General features: G+C 33.0%; 1 protein-coding gene across 5 annotated transcripts in view; it reads left to right on the forward strand.

Annotated features, from left to right (window-relative positions):
• Nucleotides 1-203: 203 nt before the first annotated feature.
• Nucleotides 204-23132, forward strand: part of LOC118282190 (glutamate receptor-interacting protein 2) — a 284034-nt gene continuing 261105 nt past the window's right edge. For all 5 annotated transcript variants that reach the window (XM_050701450.1, XM_050701453.1, XM_050701454.1 and 2 more), the window contains exon 1: nt 204-412. The gene's annotated coding sequence lies outside the window, so the exon portion shown is untranslated. The remainder of the gene's footprint in view (nt 413-23132) is intronic.

The raw sequence follows: 23132 nt of genomic DNA on the forward strand, positions 1-23132 counted from the left end.
TTATTAAAACAAACCGCGACGTTAGATCAAAGCTTGTTTAACTGTTTGAGCACATACCATTTTACTACCATATGACCAACCTCAGATTTATAGCATTATCCTGTTTACGCTTCAATAAGTTTGCTGCTTGGCTGAACTGACTTGAATCTTTGCCCGTTTTCGGTGCACTGTGTATGACGAAGCAACTCAGTTTGATCCTGACCGCCGCCGAGGTAGGACGCGCGTCCCGTTTTCAAGTTGTGTGACGAAAATAGTAACGTCTATCTGACAGTTATCTATATTTGTATTGGAAGTGAAAGTGACTTGCACATTGTTTAGTGTTCCTTTAAATGAAGTGATTTTGAAGCGTTGACAAAAGTTTTATTTTTCAAAAAAAATATGTTATGTTCCATGAGGATTTTTTGAACGAAACGTAAGTATTCCTTCACCTTGATTTCAGCTAAATATCTTATTATGTTTTCGTGAGGATAATGTTGAGATTAATTAATATTTCGTTTGTTTCCAATGTAAACCCAAGCCCATTGTTTCTAAGTCAATCAAAGGTGTTTACAGAATAATTTTCCTGACTCTGATTAATATTAATAAATGGTATTACGTCAGCAAGATTTTCACGGATGTTAAAATTTGTGAGGAAATTTTCAATTTCTTTTATTAAAAGAAAGATTTTCTCGAATAAGCGGTGAAATTACGTTGATGGCTAAGACGCTAAGGCACAGCTGTTTTCTAACCCTTTGCTGTGGCAACGTCAATAAATAAATTACGATGCATAAACCGAAAGTTCAAAGAAGAAAAATATCCAATAAGCAGCGTGGGGTAAATAAGATTTATAGGATGCAAATGTAAATGAAAATATTCATGGAAATTCGCCGATCAAAGGCTCGCCATATCTAAGGGCTTATAGATTGACGGGCCAGTGCAAAGTTCGGACGGTGGTGTCACCAATTCGTGAATCGACTCAACGAATATTGAATCGACATGATAATAAGTGGCGATAATATTTTCGATTTGTCAAATGATCTGTTTTAATGTGAATATTAGAAAGGTGTTGGGATTAAAATTTTATTAATTATAGTGATAATAAGGCGTTTATTTTAGACAAATTCTATAGAGTGTTAGTGTTATAAAAAAGGATTTATGGAAGGAAATGTTTAACAACAGTAAGAATTAATTAGCAATAAGAAGATTTGAGTTAACGTTCAAGAACAATGATTGTAATAAATATAACATTTATTGTAGAAAAAACTAAGGAAAAGTATTCTAACGAAATTTTGGTTAAAGAAAGATGTATCCATAGTTGAACACTAGGTATTATAAATAGACTAACAATAATCACATTTTAATACGATCACATAGAAAATAGGAAACATGAAAACACTGATATTAATATACTAATAATAGAATGTGTAAGTGATCCATCAAATACTTCTGATATTTATAATCGCAATAAGAAATATCAAGTTCGACACGACAAATCGATTTGTGCCGTTGACGCGAGTGACCCTCTGTCGATAATCGGATTTTTATTATTGAAGCAAATTGCATGGAACAGATTTCCATCAGAATGTAACAGATGATGATAAATTGAAATTAGAAACTAAAATTGATTAAATAAATAATATTCTTATTTTATTTATGTTAATAAAATCATAGTAAATATTCCCTATAAAGATATTGTTTCAAATATTTAAAGAAACTATTTATAAACCAAAGATTTAAGGAAGTCAAACAGAAATTTTAATTGCTTACAAGAAATATAATTTACTAGATTCTATTAGCGGCGTTCATACCTTATGATAAAAAACCTATGTGTTGTTTCAGACCATAATCTATCTCTGTTTCAAATTTTATCTCAATCCCTTCAGCCGTTTTAACGTCATTGAGTAACAAACATACACACAAACTCACAAAATTTCGCATTTATAATATTAGTAAGATATCTGTTATTTAAAACAATATTAACTATATCAAAATATGATATTTATTAAATTTTGTAAGACTCTGACACTCCTTTTCGCCTTACTCAAGGCGGGAGAACACATTCCCCCTCAAAAAAATGCTCCATTATTGTTATTCGTATAATTGCCGTATAATGAAGCCAGTAAATATAATAATAACCTTTTATCTTTTCAACAGACCGTATGTTATATCAAAATAAAAAAAACCTAAAACGAATAAACATACGATTAACCCTTTTGAAACGAATCTCTGTCACTATCTAAAATACTCGGTTCAATGTTGATTTGAGTGTAATAATACCGATACCGGCTAGTCATTACCAAGAATTTAATTCCAAACACGGCATTGATCACTCCACGTTTGATTTACAGTAGTTCATGTTAGATTGCTGTTCGCTATTTCCTATTTACTTGGAAAGCGATACAATTGAAAATAATATTGTCTACGTTACTTTACTTTTCAACCATAATTTTATACCTTGTTCTTTATTACAAATTAACTTAGCTATAAATTAAACAAAACTTATGAAACTACTAGCTGCTAGCCAGTGGCTTGGCCCGTGTTTGGATATAAAGTAGCCTATCACCCAAGTCAGCTCATGCCTACTAGCTGTATACCAAATTTCATCGAAATCCGTTCAGTATTTTCAGTGTGATTGGCGCACAAAGATTCTAACAAACAAACTTTCATATTTATAATACCAGTTTCTACCAGTAGCTTCGCCCGCGTTCCTCTTGAATAAAAAAACATCCTATCACCTAAGTCGGTACATACCCTATCTGTATACCATTTTTATCAAAACCTGATTAGTACTTTCAGTGTGATTGGTGCACCACAAAAATCTAAGCAAGCTTTCACATTTAAAATATTAGTGTGATTAAAATTCATAGCTTCTCCAATTCCTTTACAAAACCAAGATGAAATGAATAATTTAATCACAAGAAACTAAGCCAGAGATAGTATGCTAATTCTTCACATACATTATCCAACTAATTAAGTGGATATAGATTCATACAGAATTTAATTATCTCGCCGGAATCCATATGGACATAAAGTTTGGATTCAAATTTCCTGGATCTAGTTTAATTTGCACGTATAATGGTACATGGGAGCAATTCGTTCCTGTTGTGTAACCGGGATCAAGCAGTCTAAAGCTAGGTTTAATTTTAGGAAATGATGTTTTTGGATATTGATCTAGTACTCTAGTTTTGTATTGTGTGTCTAGTTTATAGACTAGAGTATTAAAGTTATGTAATAAACCAAATGATTTATGAAGAAAAGTTTAATATAAGTACTGGACCTACCAAGAAATGACACGTGTAATATTAATTAACTAAGAAAAAAATACCATATTATAACTTTCGTGAGACATACTAAATTAGTTTAACGTAACTGTTTGACGACCAACTCGATTAATTTCAAGCCATGCCAGAGTTGGTTAGAGAGTAGCAAAGCGACAGTCGCCGCGTCGTGTGTTAGGAAATTATGCTTATGAATATGAGCGTCTAACATGGCTTGAAACTAGTCGAGTTCAAACAGTTACATAAGTAAACCGAAAAACATACCTAATCATATTATAAAATTGTGTACTTCACAGAAATTCCTCACAGTTAGATTATACTATACTCGATCATTTATTTCCCATTCTCGTCTCAGCAACCATATCACTGTATTCGTGTACCAGATATTCACCGAGTTTCTGATTCAATGCATCTAACTTTGGAGTATGGAAATTACGGCACGATATCAACGACTGCACATACATACATACTCTTCATGAATGTTCAGTTGTGGTCTTATAAATTTCGACATACATATTTTTTTATCAACAGCATATAAGTAGCCACTACTGACCAAAAGCCTCTTCTCACACAGATAAGATTTCAGTATAAATCACCACACGTGCTCAAAGTGGGTTGGCGATTTCAAGCTTATAATTAGGAAATATAAGCCCAGGTTTCCTAAAGATGTTTTCCTCGACCGTTTATCAGTGGTGTCTAAATAATTTTAGAAAGTAGAAGAGTTATTTAACTCATAAAACGTCACATTTATCGAAATATTTTTTAGTTTAATTTAATATTTTTACCAAAATTCAAAAGTTTATTTATTTGATTTTATAACAAACACTACTAATTTGATTTCACAATAAACAATATTATTTAAAAGGCCACACAAAAAGTAAAACAAGTTTATAATGATCATGTTGAAGAAGAATTCGAAATGAATATGTTTGAAGAGGAAGTCTAAAAAGGCGGCGTTGCCGAAAAGTTTGTTGAAAGAGATGTGGAAGGATGAAAGACATGTTGCGAGTAAAGTTTCGAGTATAAATGTAGACGAACAAGAAGTGAGACTGACGAAAACGTTGAATCTGTTTATCCGTTGATAAGACATGGAATTAATAAGAAATGACTGAATTATAGTAAAGTTAGTACATACATAAAATAAAATAGGTAAAGTAGAGTAAGAAAATGGACTAAGGAATGCGCATAAAGTTAATACAGTAAATATTTTTAAATAGAAAAGAAGAAAGAATTTCTAGTTTTATTTAGACAGAAATCGCCAATTCGACTTGAGCAAGCGTGGTGACTAATATTCATATCATATCCATGTGCAACGAGGTTTTTGATCAGCAGTGGTCACTTAGAGACGTTAATTTGATTATGATAATTAAATATTTAAAACGATCAAACAACCATGTAAATACATTTCTAGATGCATCTTTAAAATTTTCCGTAAGAACATCTAAACCGATGTTTGGTTTATCACTTGCCATTTTACCATTATCAAAAATAGTAAAAGTGGTTGTACTGTAAGTTGATCTCTACCTACAATGTCTGAATGTCTGGAAATAACAGGCATATTGTCAATATGTTCAATATCCATTATGTTACGATTCATTAATTCGATGGCCAATCGACTGACTCTTGTTACCGAGTAAATTTAATTTTTGAAATGTGTTTGTTTATCAACTCAAGTTTATTAACCCAATCATTTATAAAGTGGTGGAAATATTATAATAAGTATTTTCTTTGATGGTATTTGTGTCTATTTTTTAGTACCGGTTGAACAATTTATGGACTAGGTTTTCATACGCTGGGTGATTGAAAAGAATCGGTGTAAGTACATATCATTTCTATTTCAACCCTTTCACGTTTTGCATTCTTATAATTTTCTTTGTTACTATCTTCCGCAGTTGTTTCTATCACATTCATTGTTATAGTTTCAATTGCTATTATTTCTAAACAGTATTGTTATTCAAGAAACGAAGATTAATACACCGTTGTAAACAAAATTGTATCCTATTAATTGTAACAAATGAACCATTTTGCTTTAATTGCTTATCATTGGGCTCAATTCCTTGGGTTCTAGGAACTGTACATTGTACAATACGGAGGCGGTACTTGTTTAAATGCTTAGTGATGAAGGAATGGAGTATTGGTTAACAAACTTATTAGTTTCAATGACACTTTGAATCGTCTGAGGCGATTTGGTTGTAGATTTTTTTTAAACCCATTCGCACTAGCGACCTTTGTTACTGAATCTAGAGCTGCTGACTATCTAGTAGGCTACCGGGGTTCCGGCTCAAAGTAGAATTAGGAATAGGGTGTCTTTTTGTCAGTAAGAGACTGACACTCTCTCGCCTCACTCAAGGCTCCTTTGGGCGTAAAGATTTGAAGTGAGAGTGTGAGTCATTGGAAGTTCTGAAAACTTTTACGAGTTCTCATTAAAGTTGATAACTTCTTGAAAATAATCGCAAGTTTAAATATTTTCGGGATAAGTAATAACAATAAAATTACCGAGTATTCACATTTCCCATAAAACAGCGAGGTAGGTACTTACAACAATAAAGAAAAAATATACTCTGTACACCAATTCCAGAATACATCCGTGACGTTGAAGAAATATAACGTGGAAAATAAAAAGGGCCGCCTACCGTCAGAAACAGTGCCGATGAATGATTGACTCAAAAGCTGTTTAACATAAAGACTGATGGCGGCAAACGCCGTTGCTGTTTTCTCAAAAATAAAAACATCCACGTCATTCACAATTTGAGTTCATTTAGACGTCATTGGCAATTTTATGTTGAAAAATGTTAAATTATTTACGTTTTCTCTCTTAACTGCTTTTAGGAGTAAAAGGAAAGTAAATTGTGCCGCCTCCCTGTCGTAAAGTGTTAGAGGTTGATGAACTCGTTGCTTTTACATCAGAACTTTGATTGAGGATTTTCTTTTATTAAAACATAATACCATGTTTGTTACTTCTTGGAAAGGTACTCAGAACCTACTTAAGCTACAGTTACTTCCTTGGTAACTGTATTAAGATTTATAAATGTGTGGGAGAGCCATGCTTTGTCATGAATGGGTCGTTTCAACCGGATTGATACCACGGCCTCAGATACAATTCTTGTGACGTGAAACAATGCTTTCATTTGTGGTGGTTCGTCTTCTCTGGAGTTTCGAGTGTCCATAGGCGGCGGCGGTTGCTTACCATCAGGTGTTCCGTCAGCTTGTTTACCGGCTTATACCATAAAAAAAACAGAGGTAGAGCCTATAGCTGTAATACTATCATGCATTATACCAAAGTTCACATAGAAAATTACGATGACAATATGACCAACACTATTTTTTCAAAATTATCCTCCGTGGTCACGTTACTGACCATACCAAAAACTCTATCAGAATTTTACACAAAAAATTGTAAATATTTTTTCATGTTTGCCTTGAACGCAGTTGTTAACTACGTCCGAACATCGATCGCGTCCTTAGGGACGGGCAATCAATCTACGACTATTTGCTAGCAATTACGATATTTAATCTAGATCGACGCGTTGTGTGTTGGTCTATAACTCTGTCGATTTTACGGCTTTCGGGAAAACTGTGCGTATAAATTTGGGGCTTGTGGTCAACATCATGTGTCCTCTCTTTACATTAAAAGTTGCGAGGGGCGTTAATAATGTAAAGGGTGTAAAGGACGTGGATTTTATGTTACGATGTTGTGTCTCTTTATTGTATTTTATTTTATTTCTATTTTAGGATTAATTAAGGTCTTTTGTTTTTCTCAACGGATTCTATTATGGGATTACCATAAATAGATTTTGTTTTATTGCGTAGGTAGTTTTTAAAATGACCAACACGCCAACCGTTTTGTTCATCGTGTAGTGGGTTCGATTTCCGCACGGAGCAATTCTTTGAGTGAACGTGTCACGTGTATATGAAATTGTATGTTCGTAAACGCACCTACGACACAGGAAAAAATCTAAATGTAGGGCAACGTTTTCAAAAGAAAAAATAATAATGGTTTTCTCTTTTCAAACCAGCTTCTCGGAAACTGGCTTCCTGAAGTAGCAAATAATAAAACAGTAATAAGATGTCATAATTGTATATTTGACATTTTAACTTAAGTTTCAGTGCTGCCATATATTTATAATTTTCATATTATTTTAGTAGGTATGAACAAAGAAACAAAACACACTTTTACAATATACTTACCTATACAATATTTGTGGGAAAACCGCGTGTTTCCCCGTCACACACTTGGCGAACTCTTCAACGTATTGACATTCCCCCACTCTTGAGAACGAGTATTTGAAATGCTTCTAATGTATGAAGCTGTAGGTAGGTTCCTACTGATCGATGTTACGGGATTAAGAGCTAAAAGTTCAATGGTTTATACTGAGTAACGATGTCAAGTTGCAAACAGTTTGTAATCTGAATTAAGTCATTGCGTCGACAGAACTATTGTTAATCAGCCCTACTGGGCCCCAACTCTGGTGGTCTGATGACTCTTTGAGACGCGGGTGGAACGCGACGTGCAGTACGACTATACGTTTCCATCAAGGAAACCATATTCGTTTTTTCTTTAAATAAATCAATAAAATATCTCCAAAAATTATTTACAAATTCTATACCAATGTCGAAGCACAAACTAGTTTATACTTAAATCGTAGATAAATAAGTTCTTTTGTTCTTCTTTTGTTTAGTCTCATTTTAAAATCTCTTTAATCCATAGCCAAAGTATATATTTCAACTTGCTTTTTTCGCTGCTTTTAGCAAATGAAAACAATCTGATAGAGAGACATTATATAGAGTGACAAACTAATCAGCACATTTGGCAGTAAGCCCATAAAGACTCCACGGGAGTTGGTGTTTAGACTCGTTTCTAGCTCATTGTCAGTCAGTGGGGATCCTAGTAAATTGTGTCCAGAATTTACGAGTATCCAGCTGAGATTTAGATGTGTGTTCCTTTGCATTCAGTTTACGGATAAGCTTGATTTGTGATTTCCAAATTGTAGTATGAAATCTGCTATATTGCTCAACAACAGAACTAAATGTTTTAGAGTATATTAATGAGTGAAGTTTATTTATTGTTTTAGGATATACCTACAGTTTGAAGATGGGTTTATAAATGTTGAATATTGAGGTGAAGTATGAAGAGAATCCAGGCCTAAATGTTTTTGTTTAGTCTGCTCTGGATTCGATGTTAATCTTAAAATTACTTGTATCTGAGTGCCTACGGCCTAGATGTATTGACGTCAGCAAATGCTTGCCGTTTTTAGTGGTGCTGATTGCTTATCATCGCGTGTTTTGCCTACTCATTTGCCACCTAACCTATAATATAATTGAACATTTTCATTACATCATTTTGATGTCAATGTTTTGTAAGAAAAATAAAACTATGTAAATAATGTGTTCCTTATTAAAATATGTTAAGAATCTATAAAGAAAGAGGCGCTATTAAGTTTGCCTTTTTTGTACTTTTGCCAAGGATCCATTATTAGATTTTCCCATAGCCTTCGGCGTTTCATAAAAGCTTGTCACTGGTCTGATGCTAGAATATTTTAAATTAACAAGGAAGTATAAATAGAGGAGAGGACAGAGAAAATACATATGTATAGTGAACATACTGATATTATACTAAAAAACTTCAAAACTTTTAATTTTAATGAATTATTGTTTGATTATTTTCAAGAACAGAGAATTTCTCAATGGCTGCTAGATTATGGTGATTTGTATGCAAGTAAATAAATTCTTTGGTTGATTAATTTTGTTATTTTTGGTACAAATCAGGTAGCGAAATGTCAACCTTATGTAGAGACTATAAAGATTCAGATTAAGTTGCCTAATTCATGTGAATGTTGAGTTAAAAATTAAATTTTACTGTTTTTATCTCGAAATTGCTCATTTGCAGAGCTAGCCAAATTATAATAATCTAAAAGATTCTTCTGCTCGGTTTTAGTTAATTAAAACTATTTTGAGACTCTTAATTTTCTCAAATTGGATGCGTCTTAAGTGAATTACGTTTCAAATTTATATTTTAGACTTAAGTTACTGGAATTCGGAGTCATTGTCTCAAATTTTAAATCCGACGCGAATGAAATATGTAAATCTTTTTCTTAATCAAAATAAATTCAATTACACCTTAATTACGTTATTCAGAATAATTAATTGGCGAAAAAATGTTGCAGCGTTCTCTCAAGGTTCATTCACTTATAAACCATTACAATTCCGACGCTTTGCCAACTCTTCACAGATTTTATCAGAATTATAACTAACGAAATCTCAAGACTTATTTTCCACCCCGAAATTTTTGAACACAAAAGATTAACGACTTGTTTTCTCGAACCACTAAGAAGACAAATAGCTCTATAGCTGTAAGTACATTAAGAATGGCCAACCAAGCGCGAATTTCAGGCTAACTATAAGCAAGTTAAGTGGTTTCTTGATCGAACTCAAGCTTATGGTGGGAAGTGAAATTTTTGTTGCGTCGTTTTGTTTATGTTGCTGCAAAATTTTGTTGTGGTGATTTGTTATTGTTTGCCGTTTTGGGTCTTTAGTTTTTGATACTAGTTTAGCGTATCATGAACTATTGTAACTTGTATGTATTGTAACTTGAGTGTAGCATAGATTCAATATTGGTTTCATGTTTGAAGTCGTTATTTTCTTAGGCTAGGTTTTAGATCAAATTTCAATTAGCCTTGTATTAATCTTATACTAAAAAATGACTAAAAACAAACACCTGTAGTAATTTTTCCTTGTGTTCAAAAATTTCTATGATACAATTTTATTTCCGCGTCATGTGATGTCACGGATTGGTGAACCTCTCGTAATAACTGCGTTACATCACTTCTGTTTCCAATATCTATAGGAATATTGGATTCTTCATACGATCCCATATCGATTCTTATCTACTGTCAAATAATAGTGTAAAAATATTCCTACTACTTTGATTTCGTTATGTTTGTCTGTTGATGAAAAGGTGGAATTGTATACACATTTAAAAATGTAGCACAATCTGTATTTAACTGATATTGATTAGCTTTGGTTGCCTTTTATAAAGAATTCGTAGATTCTAAAAGAGAGAGCCTTGACTGACGGTCGAGTATTTGACTATCAGTCTCAAAAGAAATGCTTTGACAGTAACTTATTCTACTTGCCAAATATCTTCTTACAAAGCACATTAGTACAAATAGCCATTGGGATCCGAATTTGGTCACGTAATCTGAATGCATACGAAGTTACCCGCTCCCATAAAGTTAATGCAAATCATGTTCGTACACGGACACGTCATAAAACAATTTGCCGCTCACTATCACAAGGCCCCAGAGAAGAACTGAGTGTCCTATACTTAGTTTAACTATTATGTGGACCAAATACATTTATAGTAAATGGCAAATATATTATACACAGCCAAAGTACGGTCTTAGTTTCTCCATATCCCAAGAGATTACTATATGCCTCCGGTTATGTAAAGTTGAGTTTATACTGTAATCCCTCTGAGACTCGACATGGTGAATCCAATCCTCTTATTGACACTAGCTAGCAACAGACTCGCATTGTTGCTTACAACATTGTATGAAATCACAAAATCTTGTACGAAAGTCGGGCAGTTTCGTCTTTAAATTAGTGAGATTTGTTTTCTAAATGCCTTCTAAGTCTTTCTTTTATGCAGTATAAAGAAAACATAATAGATAAAGTCAAATAAAAACAGACATCAATTTCATTAAATGTTTTCGTCAAAAGATAAATAAAAAATGAATCAAACGTGAAATTGTACGAGTACCAAAGGTTAAAATGGTTAAAACCGGCCGATGTTTATCAAACAATATCAATGGCAAAACATGAAACGCAAAAAGGGGAAGTTCCGACGACTATTTAAATCATAATACACGTATCGTATGATTCAGTCCACCAGCCTTTGTTCACTTCAATAGCTGACAACACAAAGAGATCGCCAACATTTGAGCTTTTCTCAACTTTTGCCAGTAGAAAGAAATCCCTATTGAGGTACGGTAGTGATTTTGCTTGAATTTTTCAAGTAGAAAAATATACGGATATTTTGCTTAGGACGATTATTTCCGTAGCTGCTCAGGCTTTTGATAGCATTAGTTCAGTGGACTGTTGTCAAAGAACTTGTAATTATTGAGTGATCATAATATTTTATTTTTTGTTTGTGAAGTTTGTGAAAGTGATCTTGATTTCTAATAAATAAATGATAAATAAAATTACAGTTTCTGTTTCTAATATTGAAATAACCGAATACACCAAATGTACACATGCAATACATACACCAAAATAACACTTTTACTGTTTTTGTCTCTCTGTCGATCTGTTTGTTTCGGCTAATCTCTGAATTGGCTGAACCGATTTTGGTGGGATTTTTACTGGCAAGTAGCTGATGTACTAAAGAATAACTTAGGCTTCTTATTAGTCACAATGTTCGTAAACCACGCGTGTGAAGCCGCGGGCATCAGCTTATCGTTAGTATAAGACGAGAAAGATGGGAATACATAAAATAGATATGCCTTTATTTATGTAACAGAAACAAATGTTGTTAATAAATCATGTACTTTTAGGTATTACCCTTTTACTATGAAAAGTTAAACTGATCTTTTTCCATTTTCGCTTAAGAATTCTTATATTTTCTTTATAAACATCAAATTGTTTTTATTGTTTCTCTTTTCATAAACCTAAGCTTCATACACTATGCCAAATTAATTTTCTCTGTTACTATCATATATGGAGGTATTATTTTCTTTATATCGTGCCCTTAAGTAAAGCTTACTTATTTCGTTTATCTTTTGCGTTAATATTTAATTTTGTATGCTCGTTTATTTATTCAATTGCTCCGAACTATTCCAAGTCGACTGTAGTGTCGTAGTCAACCCTTATCAGTGGAATTGGTTTCAAGTTGTGAGAATACAGCGGATGATTTTGTTTTTATTTGGCTGTACTTTTTGTTTTATTGTAACTTTCGTGAGACATACTAAATTAATTATTATGTTATCGGCTTACTCACGTACTGTTTTGACGAGGAACTCGACTAGTTTCAAGCCATGCTAGAGGCTCATATTCATGAGCAGCATTCCGCGACACACGACTGTACTTTTTGGTTAATATTTAAGTGTGGGAGAGCCATGCTTCGGCACAAATGGGCCGGATCAACCAGAGTGATACCACGGCCTCATAAACCGACGTGAAACAACGTTTGCGTTGTGTTTCGTTGTGTGAATGAGGTTACCGGAGGCCCAATTACCCTCCAACAACCCTTAAATTCCTAACCACCAAAAAGACCGACAACGGACTTGTAATGCCTCTGGTGTTTCGGGCGTCCATGGGCGACGGCGATTGCTAACCATCAGGTGATCTATCTACTAGTTTACCATGCAATTTATTCGAGTGATCGTCGTCGTCTTCGTTATTCTCACAATTATTTTGTATTTTTCAATTGTCCTTGAAGTCAAGGTCTGAAGTTCGATATTACTTAGAAAAAAGTTCTACTTTGGCTCCTGGTTTGTTTTTTTTTCAAAGCTATATTTTTTCATCTAGATTGTCTGGACTCTTTATCTTTTCTTTACCACTGGTATTAAAAACACTAAGTATAGATACTTTTTTAATTTTACACAGCTGATAAAATCCCGGTGTTATTTAATTCCCTTTGGTTAAATTTGGTCAAGCCTTTATTTTGGACCGCCTCCTTACTCCCATCCCTTGCAAAGTAGGTTGAGGCACAAAAACAGAGTGTATAATGCCAGTGTGCCGAATAACATTACGGACTCCTAGAACGGCGCTACTGCCAATTGTAGAGGTCCTTTTGTTTTTCTGACCTTCTTAAGGGTCATCCCGAGATCAAATTGAATGTTTTAAATCGTAATTTGTAGGCAATAGCCTCCTGCCTGAATTATAAGTATTAGCATTAGGCTTTTTGGAAGTAATTTTTAGAATTTTCTCTTGTAACTTTAGGCTCTTTATTTTTTGAAAGGGTGGGCTTAGGTATAGGTCTACCATTGTAATGTGCAGAGGTGATAATAATGATTTTCTTATTTAGTTATGATAGGTATTCTTTCCTTCAGCTTTGATAAGTCATGTAATAATTTGCATAGCTCAATATATATTTTTTTAAGACTATTTGAGACAAATAGGAATATTTTCATATAATTCATAAATTGAAATGCAGATAGTAGCAAGTTCGATTCCCGCACCTCCATGCGGAATCTTTGTGTGATCCACAAATTGTCATGATCATGTGAACTTGATGTTTGTAAATGCACCCAAGACACATGAGATAATATATCCCAGTGTTGGGCACTTTTCTAAAATAGAAAATAATGTAAAAACAAATTTTGGTTTGGAAAAAAAATTAAGACTATTCCTTAGAATAATAGTCAGTCAATAAGGCAGTCAAAAAGTCTCTAGACGCATAAATTGAAACAATAAATGTAACACAATATTACCCCAAAAGTATGTAGACTTTGTTAAATTCCTAGCGCATTCAGCCTCAAATGAAATTCTACAACTTAATTAATTACAATTTGTAATTTAGTTGTACAAAATTAGTGTAATTTCAAATGTTGGGGCTTACTTTAGTAAATGTTCTAGTTCTTTTTGCTCTTGAGTCTAATCTAACTAAGTCAAGGTTTACTGAAACTAAAGAAAATTAAGACTGCTGTCAGTTTTTAGAAGAATTTACTGCTATGATAACTAATTACATCACATCAAGACGTGTATAGAAATTTATTATTTCTATACTTTTATTATAACTTTCGTGAGACATACTAACTTAATTATTATGTTATCGGCTTACTCACGTACGTGTTTGACAAAGAGCTCGACTAGTTTCAAGCCATGCTGAGAAGCTGGAGAGTGGCATGAATAGCATTTCGCGATATTCATTCCGCGTCGTGTGTCGCGCAAAAAGTTACGAGAGTAAACCGATAATAATACATGATTAATATTAGTTCTATGTTATTATTAAACCTTTAATACTTTGCTGGTCAACCTAGAAGCCTAATCTACGCCTCCGCCTCCTACGACAAACACAATCTAGATAAAAAAAAAGGTTCTATATAAAAAAGAAGTCCTCAAGAATAGCCACAGTTAATCCATCTTCAAAATTCTTATAAATGTAAAATCGTTCATAAAGCGTACACAGTAAGTAAAACTGAATGGGCCACGTTTTGTATTGTCTGGCCACATTGAATATTGCGTTTTCAGCTCAATATTATTGTACCACTGAGTTATATTAAACTCTTTTGTTGGCCCCGTCACAATGGCCTCCAGTACACTACAGGAACTTCACATTTTTATTAATATGGCAATGTTGTTTTGTTTTGTTGACCTATTATAAATACTGGTGCATTAATTGTGTTATGAGCGTTTCTTGCTCAAATGTAGCTTCTGAGAAAAATGTTTCTTTGTTAAAGTTAAAGAAAGTTATTAAATCAACTCGCAGTTGTAAGTAGTATCGACCTCCATAGGAGAGGCCTGCGGGTGACTGACTGGGCGGGAGTAGGCGTTCCACGCGCGCCACTCGAGTAAGGGAAGCAGAAAGCAACCTTTATGGACTGCTACATGAACTTCCGTAAATATAGCGATAAGTTAAGACTTCGGGCCAGGTGCAGTGCATCCGGACCTTGGCTACAGGCAGAGTAGGAACACCGCGGTGGTTTAACCGGTAAGAGCCCGGAATGCTCGCACTAGGGAAGACCATGAGGATTTCCATCGTGTAGACAAACTCATTTGTAGTATAATGTATAATTTTTGAAGTTGTATTCCACTTTTTAACTAACCTGGCTTAACATTCATTTTTATTTCTAACATAAAACTGAAGAAAAGTGTTCCCATTTTTTGACAAACCTATTGACACATCTGGTTACTTGATATCAGATATGATATTATGATATTTGCACATAATATAATTTTGATAATCCATTTTCGATGTTATTTTTCCTCAAACAAAATAAGCAAATCGGCTTATGGTACGATGCATCTACGTGCTTCTCAACCCTGATAAGATTACCTGCCATATGTGTATATTTTCTATACCCAAATCATGTACAGAAACTCAGTATAACAAAAATAATATTTTTGACACATATTAAGTTTGATCTAAAATACAATACATGTGTTTTAAACCAATGCGTTTCGTATTTTTCAAGTATTTTAATAAATTGTTTTTGTTTACAGAATTGATTTTCAAAGATAGATTATGATCACCTCGGTGTAAAAAGAGAATCATGGTAAAAGTAGACATTTTATAATAAAAAGTATCCTATCCTATCCTAGGTCAGCTCATATCCTGTCTGTATACCAAATTCCATCAAAATCCGTTCAGTAGTTTCAGCGTGATTAACGGAATAACATCCAAATATCCAAACAAACAAACTTTCACGTTTATAATATTAATGTGATTATCTACACTGAAATTTCGTCGAACTAATCAGTGGATACTTATATAATTATTATGCATATAGGTGTGTGCATGTAACCTATTGCAATTCATTATTTAATACATTTTTACATTTAATTTTAATACAGTAATACATACATTAAATACAGTAATACATTTTGTTACGAAATTTTGATTTTGTGGTAGATGATCCATGTACATTTCTGGGCTGTGGTGAAAATAATGAGTGGCACGTGGTTAGTGGACGCCATTCATTAAAATTATAAATTCATGTATTCTGCCTTCGTTCATTTAATTAGTAATAGTTACAACGTATTTCTGTTTTGTACTTTACATAGTAATGAGATGTTACCTACGTTGTTTTATAAAACCTTAATTCAACGTTGATGATATGAAAGAAATGATAAAATATATAAAAAAATCTGTATATAATGAGGTTATGCAGTAAGTAATTTACCTGCTAAGAGTCACTATTTGAGAAATTGGACAGTACACAGTAGGTAGTTCCTTTGCTAAATCCAATTTCCCATAAAATAGGTTATTCAATGAAAATAGGTACTACCGTAACTATGTATGTACATATGTATAAGTACTATGAATATTTTTTTCACTCCATGTTTTAAATAGGTAAATCATGTTTAGTTTTTTTCAAGAATACAGCTATCTCAAAAGCTTTGTTTCTTCATTCGGCTTTTTATCTATAGTGATTTTCTAGTCATAAAGCAATTCATCTTGTTTTTTTAATAATAATGTGTAGAGAGATTTACCAAAATATCATTTTGGTGTAAAAAAATCTTTCATAATAATTCTTAAACAAACATCCATAAGAACGTTTTCTAAGAAACGAAGTCTGAAACTTTGGAGTGCGGATCCCTGGATTATTTATGATAGAACATTAAAAAGAAAGGGTTATATATTCACGATTACCATCAAACCTTATGGATATTTGGGTTACCGTAGATTTCTCTCAGTCAATTTCACTCGTCTTATAACTGTTCTCTGAACATTACATCCGATATTTATTATGTGTGGAATATTCTATTCGTTTTGCTGGTAATGGTAGGAGGATATCTATTGCTAAGTGTGAGACTTAGTTCTATTTTATGGTTTACACTATTATTAAGCAACATCAACATGGTATAGTTTGGTATGATGTGGACTATAAAACTATGTATTAATGACCTTCGAAGACTTACTTTTTTCACTAACATGTTTTCTTAATTTTCATTTCTTGTTAAATATTTTGTAATATTTTGTAATACAAGTATTTTATTAATTGGTAGTCAAAGTCAAAGTCAAAGCATTTATTTCAATTAATCCTAAATAAGGCACTTTTGAAACGTCAAATTGAATTGTCCGTCAGTCTGTGCGTAAGTGAAGATAGGCCCTCGTTCCAAAGTGTTGCTTCGAATGGAGAAGAACGAGCAAGAAACTCCGAGGTAAAATATGAAAGGTAATTAAATTGCCTATTTTCTAGTAAAATATAATTATTTTTAAAGTTATACAGGGTTGTTTGAAATGAACAAAAAATGTTAATAATGAGGCTTTCTTTGCTCTCAAGTGTGGTCTCAGTATGGGGGAAGCATCCAAAATGTCACCTAGAAACAATGATCAAGAAAGCATCTTGCTATTGCCTATTGTTAAAGCAACTTTGTAAATAAACTGTAGATAGTCATTGTGTAGATCTATGTTATCATTGTATTAAACAAATAAACAAGTATATGTATTGACAAACATTTTTAAATTGTTATTTAGATTTGGATACAGATAGACAACCCAATCCACGAGTTTGTTTGCTATCGATATCAAACCAAATAACTAAAAACATTTATATATTGACATTTTCTACATAATTTTTGGTCTTCAACAAAAATAGCAATGGCACAAAATATTGGTTTACATAGCGATCGCATTGTGACAATATTTACTCCCGAATATTTTCAGTTTGTTTATTGAAATGCATTATTAATTTCATACGACAGATAAATATTTGATTTTAGCTTAACAGACTCCATTATTGGACAAAACAGCTACATTATTGTATTAAAATTATTTAGCCTGTAATAGTGGTTTGAATCAAAATAAATTTAATATTTAATGTTCAAAGCTTTTGAAATGCATTTGTTGTTGACAGTCATATATGAGAGTCAGTGTTTTGTATTTTGCCTTTTAAATTTTCGGTCATTTTTTAAATATTGTTGTGTGGAAAAGTACTTTGACACCTAATGGCGGATTTACTGGGCACAATACCAGACTTCATGCTGAAAAATATTCAAAAAGCTAAAAAAAGCTCAGTAATGTTTTGGGAATCGAACCAAAGACCCCTTGACCGATAGTCGAACTTGCAACCACTCGATGAACTAGCCAGTGGTAATAATATTTGGTTTGAATTAATCAATATTACTTATTATCAAGATAAGAATGTAGGTATAACAGCGTAACTTACTTCTTACATAATTATTACTTATTGTTAAGAAAATAAAGTAAAATGCTAGTAGAGTAATACATTCTAACACTAGTACATAACGCGGATTAGTTGTACAAAACTTTGGATACGATCCAACTACATTTTGGAATTGGTTGGAATATTTGTAATTTCGCTGCACTTTATTTATAAAAGCAATATAAATTGGATCGCATAAATAGTTGCAACCTCTAGATCTGGTTCTGTTGCGGTTGTCTTCATATCTCAATGTTTATGGCAAGGACAGAAGCAATTTTAAGACCGATTTTAAGGTCGATTCGCGATCTGATAAATTGTTTATATATTTTGGACCATATTTAATATCGCTCAAAGTCTACATTTGCATCGCTTTCCTCCTATAACAAACTTATTGAAATGGTTAAGATTAAGCGCACTTAAAGCACGTACACGCCTTTCTTTATTGAAAATGCCCGATGTATAAATGTTATTAGGTAACTATCTTACACTTTATTCTTAGGTACTTGACTATGCCACATCTAAGCCCAACTACCCAATCTTCCCAACCCCCGATGCCTCAACAACCCTTTAATTCTTAACCCCCAACAGGCTGGTAACGCACTCTGGTGTTTCGGGTGTCCACGGACGAAGGAGATTGTTATCCATCAGGTGATCTACCTACTCATTTATTGGATTATAAAAAAGTCCATAAAAAGTCGAATGCATATTACTTTGTTAAATACGAGCATAATCATAATATAGAGTTTTAAAACCTAACACTTAAATATATTGTCAACACAAAACTATTTTTTATCAATCAGCATCAAATCTAAATGGGTCCGTTCGTTTGCACCGCTTCGTATTTCAGTTCCACAAACTTTTTGATTCCATGAAGTGTTTTTTGAAAGCAAATCGATACGTCGCAAATTGCCAACCATAACTCAACTCCCTGATTCAATTTGATTAAAAACTTTTTTGGTTAACACAAATTTCGGTTATCGATTCCAACTTTCTGTGTTATTAGAGGTTCTATGAACGATTTTGAGAATTCACTAGGTTTTGGATCTTGACCGAAATTGAGTAGGAAGATTGCATAGCACGAGATTCCGATTTCTAATCATAGGTGGAGCAAGATTTGTTCTTTTTATCAGTATTGGCACATAGCTTGTTATAAACCCATAAATAGATATCTGAACCTTCGCCTATACATATAAATACTAGATAGTCAAAATTAACTTGTTCAGTTTAAAGTGATTTCAGATCTAAGAAATTCCATTGTACTAGACTGGTGAAGAGTGAACGTAATATTTAACGTCCTGCTTACTTCTACGAGGAAATATTCGAAATTTCACGTAGCAAAAACGTGGCATGATCCAGATAAAAATTATGAAACTCTCTTTTAATAAAAAACATCTAGATAACGTCCAAACAAATATTATACATCAAGATCTAGAAGATAAACGAAGACATCATAATTCGTAAGTTTACATCAAAAATATTATGTTTCTAATATAAATCGGTAATCTAAATAGAAGTTCTTCTTTTGCCCTCATTCCTTATAAAAGCCATTACGAGTTTGCCAACTTAAATTAAGTAAGTACTTGAGTTGGTACCATGTTTTTTCCGTATTTGGGGAAAGTTATGTTTTATTTTGTACTCTTAGTGCCCGGCGCCCGCATCCTACAACTTGGTCATTTCAGTTTTAGTTTTAATCTTTTTACTTTAAAAGATACGTGGTCTCCGTCCCGAAGTAAAATTTAATGCTGTTAGCAGAAGTTGAACTTTTTAAACGATTTGTAAAAGTCATCTTACTGTTTTTATTTATCTGTATATATATACCTGTTTAATGCTACTTAAGGCGTTTAAAAAGGAGGTCACGGCTTGGCCAAGATGATTGATGGCCCTATTATAGAACCCTGAGGAACCCCACCATTTAAAATGGCGTTATTAAAAATGTTGTGCATTTGTTTTAAAATCTCACAAATATATAACTTTACCTCACCTTTTGGGTGTGGTATAGCAAAAGAAAATTACTCTATGGATCCTCTTTTCTATATATTTTTGTATCCATTGACTGCAATGCATAGTATCTACAACAAATATGCTCTCTGTTTCAATAATATTAATAACATAAATTACCAAAATGTGTACTGTGAAATTCACCCCAATGAAATATCAGTCTCATCACGAATTTTAAAATTAACTTGAATCCAATGGTTTCAAGTTCCCTTTTAAATAATGTCATTGCATTCAATATTCAATCGAGAGTCTTCATATACGTAATATTCTTTCACGTGTCCAGTGCATCCATTGTGAGTCGAGTTCATTTCATATGTAGGAGCTTTTATATAAAGTCCTTTTCAGACAGAGCGAGTGTTTGATTCAATTTCGTAAATGAGATTGAACGGAATGCAATTGTGATATTCGAAATATTCCCTTTCTGGGAAAATGATAAAAGTTAAACAATTTTCAGTGTTTTATAGTTCGCTTTACAGTCAGCTTCTATGTAAATGTGTACTTCGTCAAGAAAGTAGAATATATTTTAAAGACTCTTAACTACTCTTATCATTAGGTTGTGATTAACATGACATCTTTCTATTTAATGCAAAAGTTACAAACAAATATCCCAATTCTGAACAAATAAGGAATCATGATAATAATAGAAAAGTGTTATTCCACATTTTAAAAATATAAAATAATCTGATATAAAATATCCATTCTATGTTCATGCAAAACGCCAGTACACTCGTACCTTCATACATTCACGCGCTAAGCAAATCACAAGCGAGACTGGGCCATTTGACAATTCTAGTGAGTGCATTCCATTCAATGGCGGTGTAACAATGAATGTTTTTATACTAAAAAATCCGTTTATTTTAGACTGGAAATGGTTTGTTTGTCGCTAAAACTTTCACGTTGGAACGAGCAATGTCGGCTTTAATAAATCGAGCATGCTTGATCAATGTGTGTTATAGTTTACGAATGATAGCTATTGAAATAGTCAGGTGATACTAGTTTTAGATAAAATATATGTTTGTTGCTAAAATATTGGAATTCGTGGACTCGTTTCAGAGTTTTGCGAATTCATTTTTTATTTATATAGACGTAAGTGATATTTTTTAATAACTTACCTACACTATAAACACATATCGTCACGTCACGCTTAACTCAAATTAGGGTAGAAAGAGACAGATGACAGTCAATGTTCTCTCTGTTTTATTTCATCTAGTTCTATACTAATCTACTGTCATCAACAATTACTAAATGCTATATAATCATTGCTATTACTTTTAAGAGTTTCGTCTCCAAAGATCAGTCAGTGCTAAAGGACATAAAGAGCTTAAATAGCCAAACAAAAGAACATCAATAAAATGCAAAAATCGCCATTGTTATTGCGAAGTGGAACAACAAAGAAATACAGTTTTTGAACAAAACAATACAGCTGGATGAGCAGGGGAATACGAAGAGACAAAAATAACAATTCCATTATTGTAATGAATACTTTTGACTGGGCTCACGATTTGATCCATGGATTAAATTCTGTATGAGTGGCCACATTTCAACACGTTGGACGTATTTTTAAATAATCGTCTACCAATAATATGTTATTTATTGTCTACTCGTTTAATACCTGCATCGTTATTGGGATTCCAGGATTCTAAATTTTCAAGGCTATCTTTAATCGAATCTCGGAGGTCTTTGACACGATTTCGGACACAAACCTAAATTCCATAGGTATATTATACCAAATTATTTAGATTATACTCGAAGATGTGTAGCACTTTAATAATAATATATTATAAATGTGAAAGTTTGCTTGTTTGTCCGTCAGTTACGCTGAAAGTACTGAACGGATTTTGATGAAATTTGGTATGCAGAAAAGGTATGAGCTGATTTGGGTGATAGGATAGATGAGGACTTTTTATCTGGGCGAAATCGCTGGCAAAAGCTAATGTGTAATAATTATAAATGTGCAAGATTATTTGTTTGAATGTTTGTCCGCTGATTATGCTGAAACTTAATTTGACATCACCCTCACAAAATTTTATAGTACTCGCATCTGTTGAAATCGCCTTTAGTAATTATCTTTCTGCAGTTCCATTCGCTATAACAATACTAGTTAATATTGAACCTCACAAACCAATCAAATTCTCTAATAAGTATCCCCTTCTATGTATATTAACTAAAGCAGAGATCTTTCGATCCAAGTCAGAATATTCAGAGTTCAACTCGGTTGGTTCTTGACAACTCTCGACAGTAAATCATCGATCGTCGTCTGAACTCAAAACAATCTGTTATTGAATAGTTCAAAGGTTTTGTCAGCGTTACTAAAGTGAATATAACTTGCTTTGCAAATTTGGTCTTTATTTACATAGCGTCAATTTAATATTATGTTCTTTAAAGGAGTCAGTAGGAACGAGCAGGTTTGGGCATTTTTGGTCAAGAGGTTGTTAATGTAACAATACAGTGAAGAAACTTTAAATAGATTCTTGGAACAACCCATTGGTTGGCTGGTTGGTGTTATTAGAATGTTAAAAGCAAGTACGTAAATTAAAGTTGTGTTTGTTTAAACTATATAACAAACACACAATAATGTAGCAGTACTGGATTTGTCTATTTATTTTTATTAAAGTAGTCTGAGAAATTAATTATAAGCAAAAACTCAGTATATAATTTCACATGCAAATTTCTGTCTACTGCTTCAAAGAATAAAGATAAATATGATGTTACATCTAAAACACTGAATAGCCGAACAACTCATAGCTACACATTGAGTTATGAAAGACCAGTATAAATTGACCGGTGAACGTGTGAAAATACAATACAAAGCGAGATCAATGTAAACTGGATCTGTATAGTTTGATGAGTGCACAAACACATACACACACTAACCAAAGTTCGGGTCAGGTACGGAAGTTAGTGGGGCGGATGTCGTTAAAACTAATGCCCTTTTTATGTAGTCTGGTACTGTAAGATGAGTTACTTCCAAGGATTGGGTATGAAGTAGAGATACGTTCGTGTCGAATTTTATAGTTTCGTGTACCTGTGGTAGGTAAATGTTTAACAC

The sequence above is a fragment of the Spodoptera frugiperda genome, chromosome 20, assembly GCF_023101765.2.
Source record: "Spodoptera frugiperda isolate SF20-4 chromosome 20, AGI-APGP_CSIRO_Sfru_2.0, whole genome shotgun sequence".
Lineage (NCBI taxonomy): Eukaryota > Metazoa > Arthropoda > Insecta > Lepidoptera > Noctuidae > Spodoptera > Spodoptera frugiperda.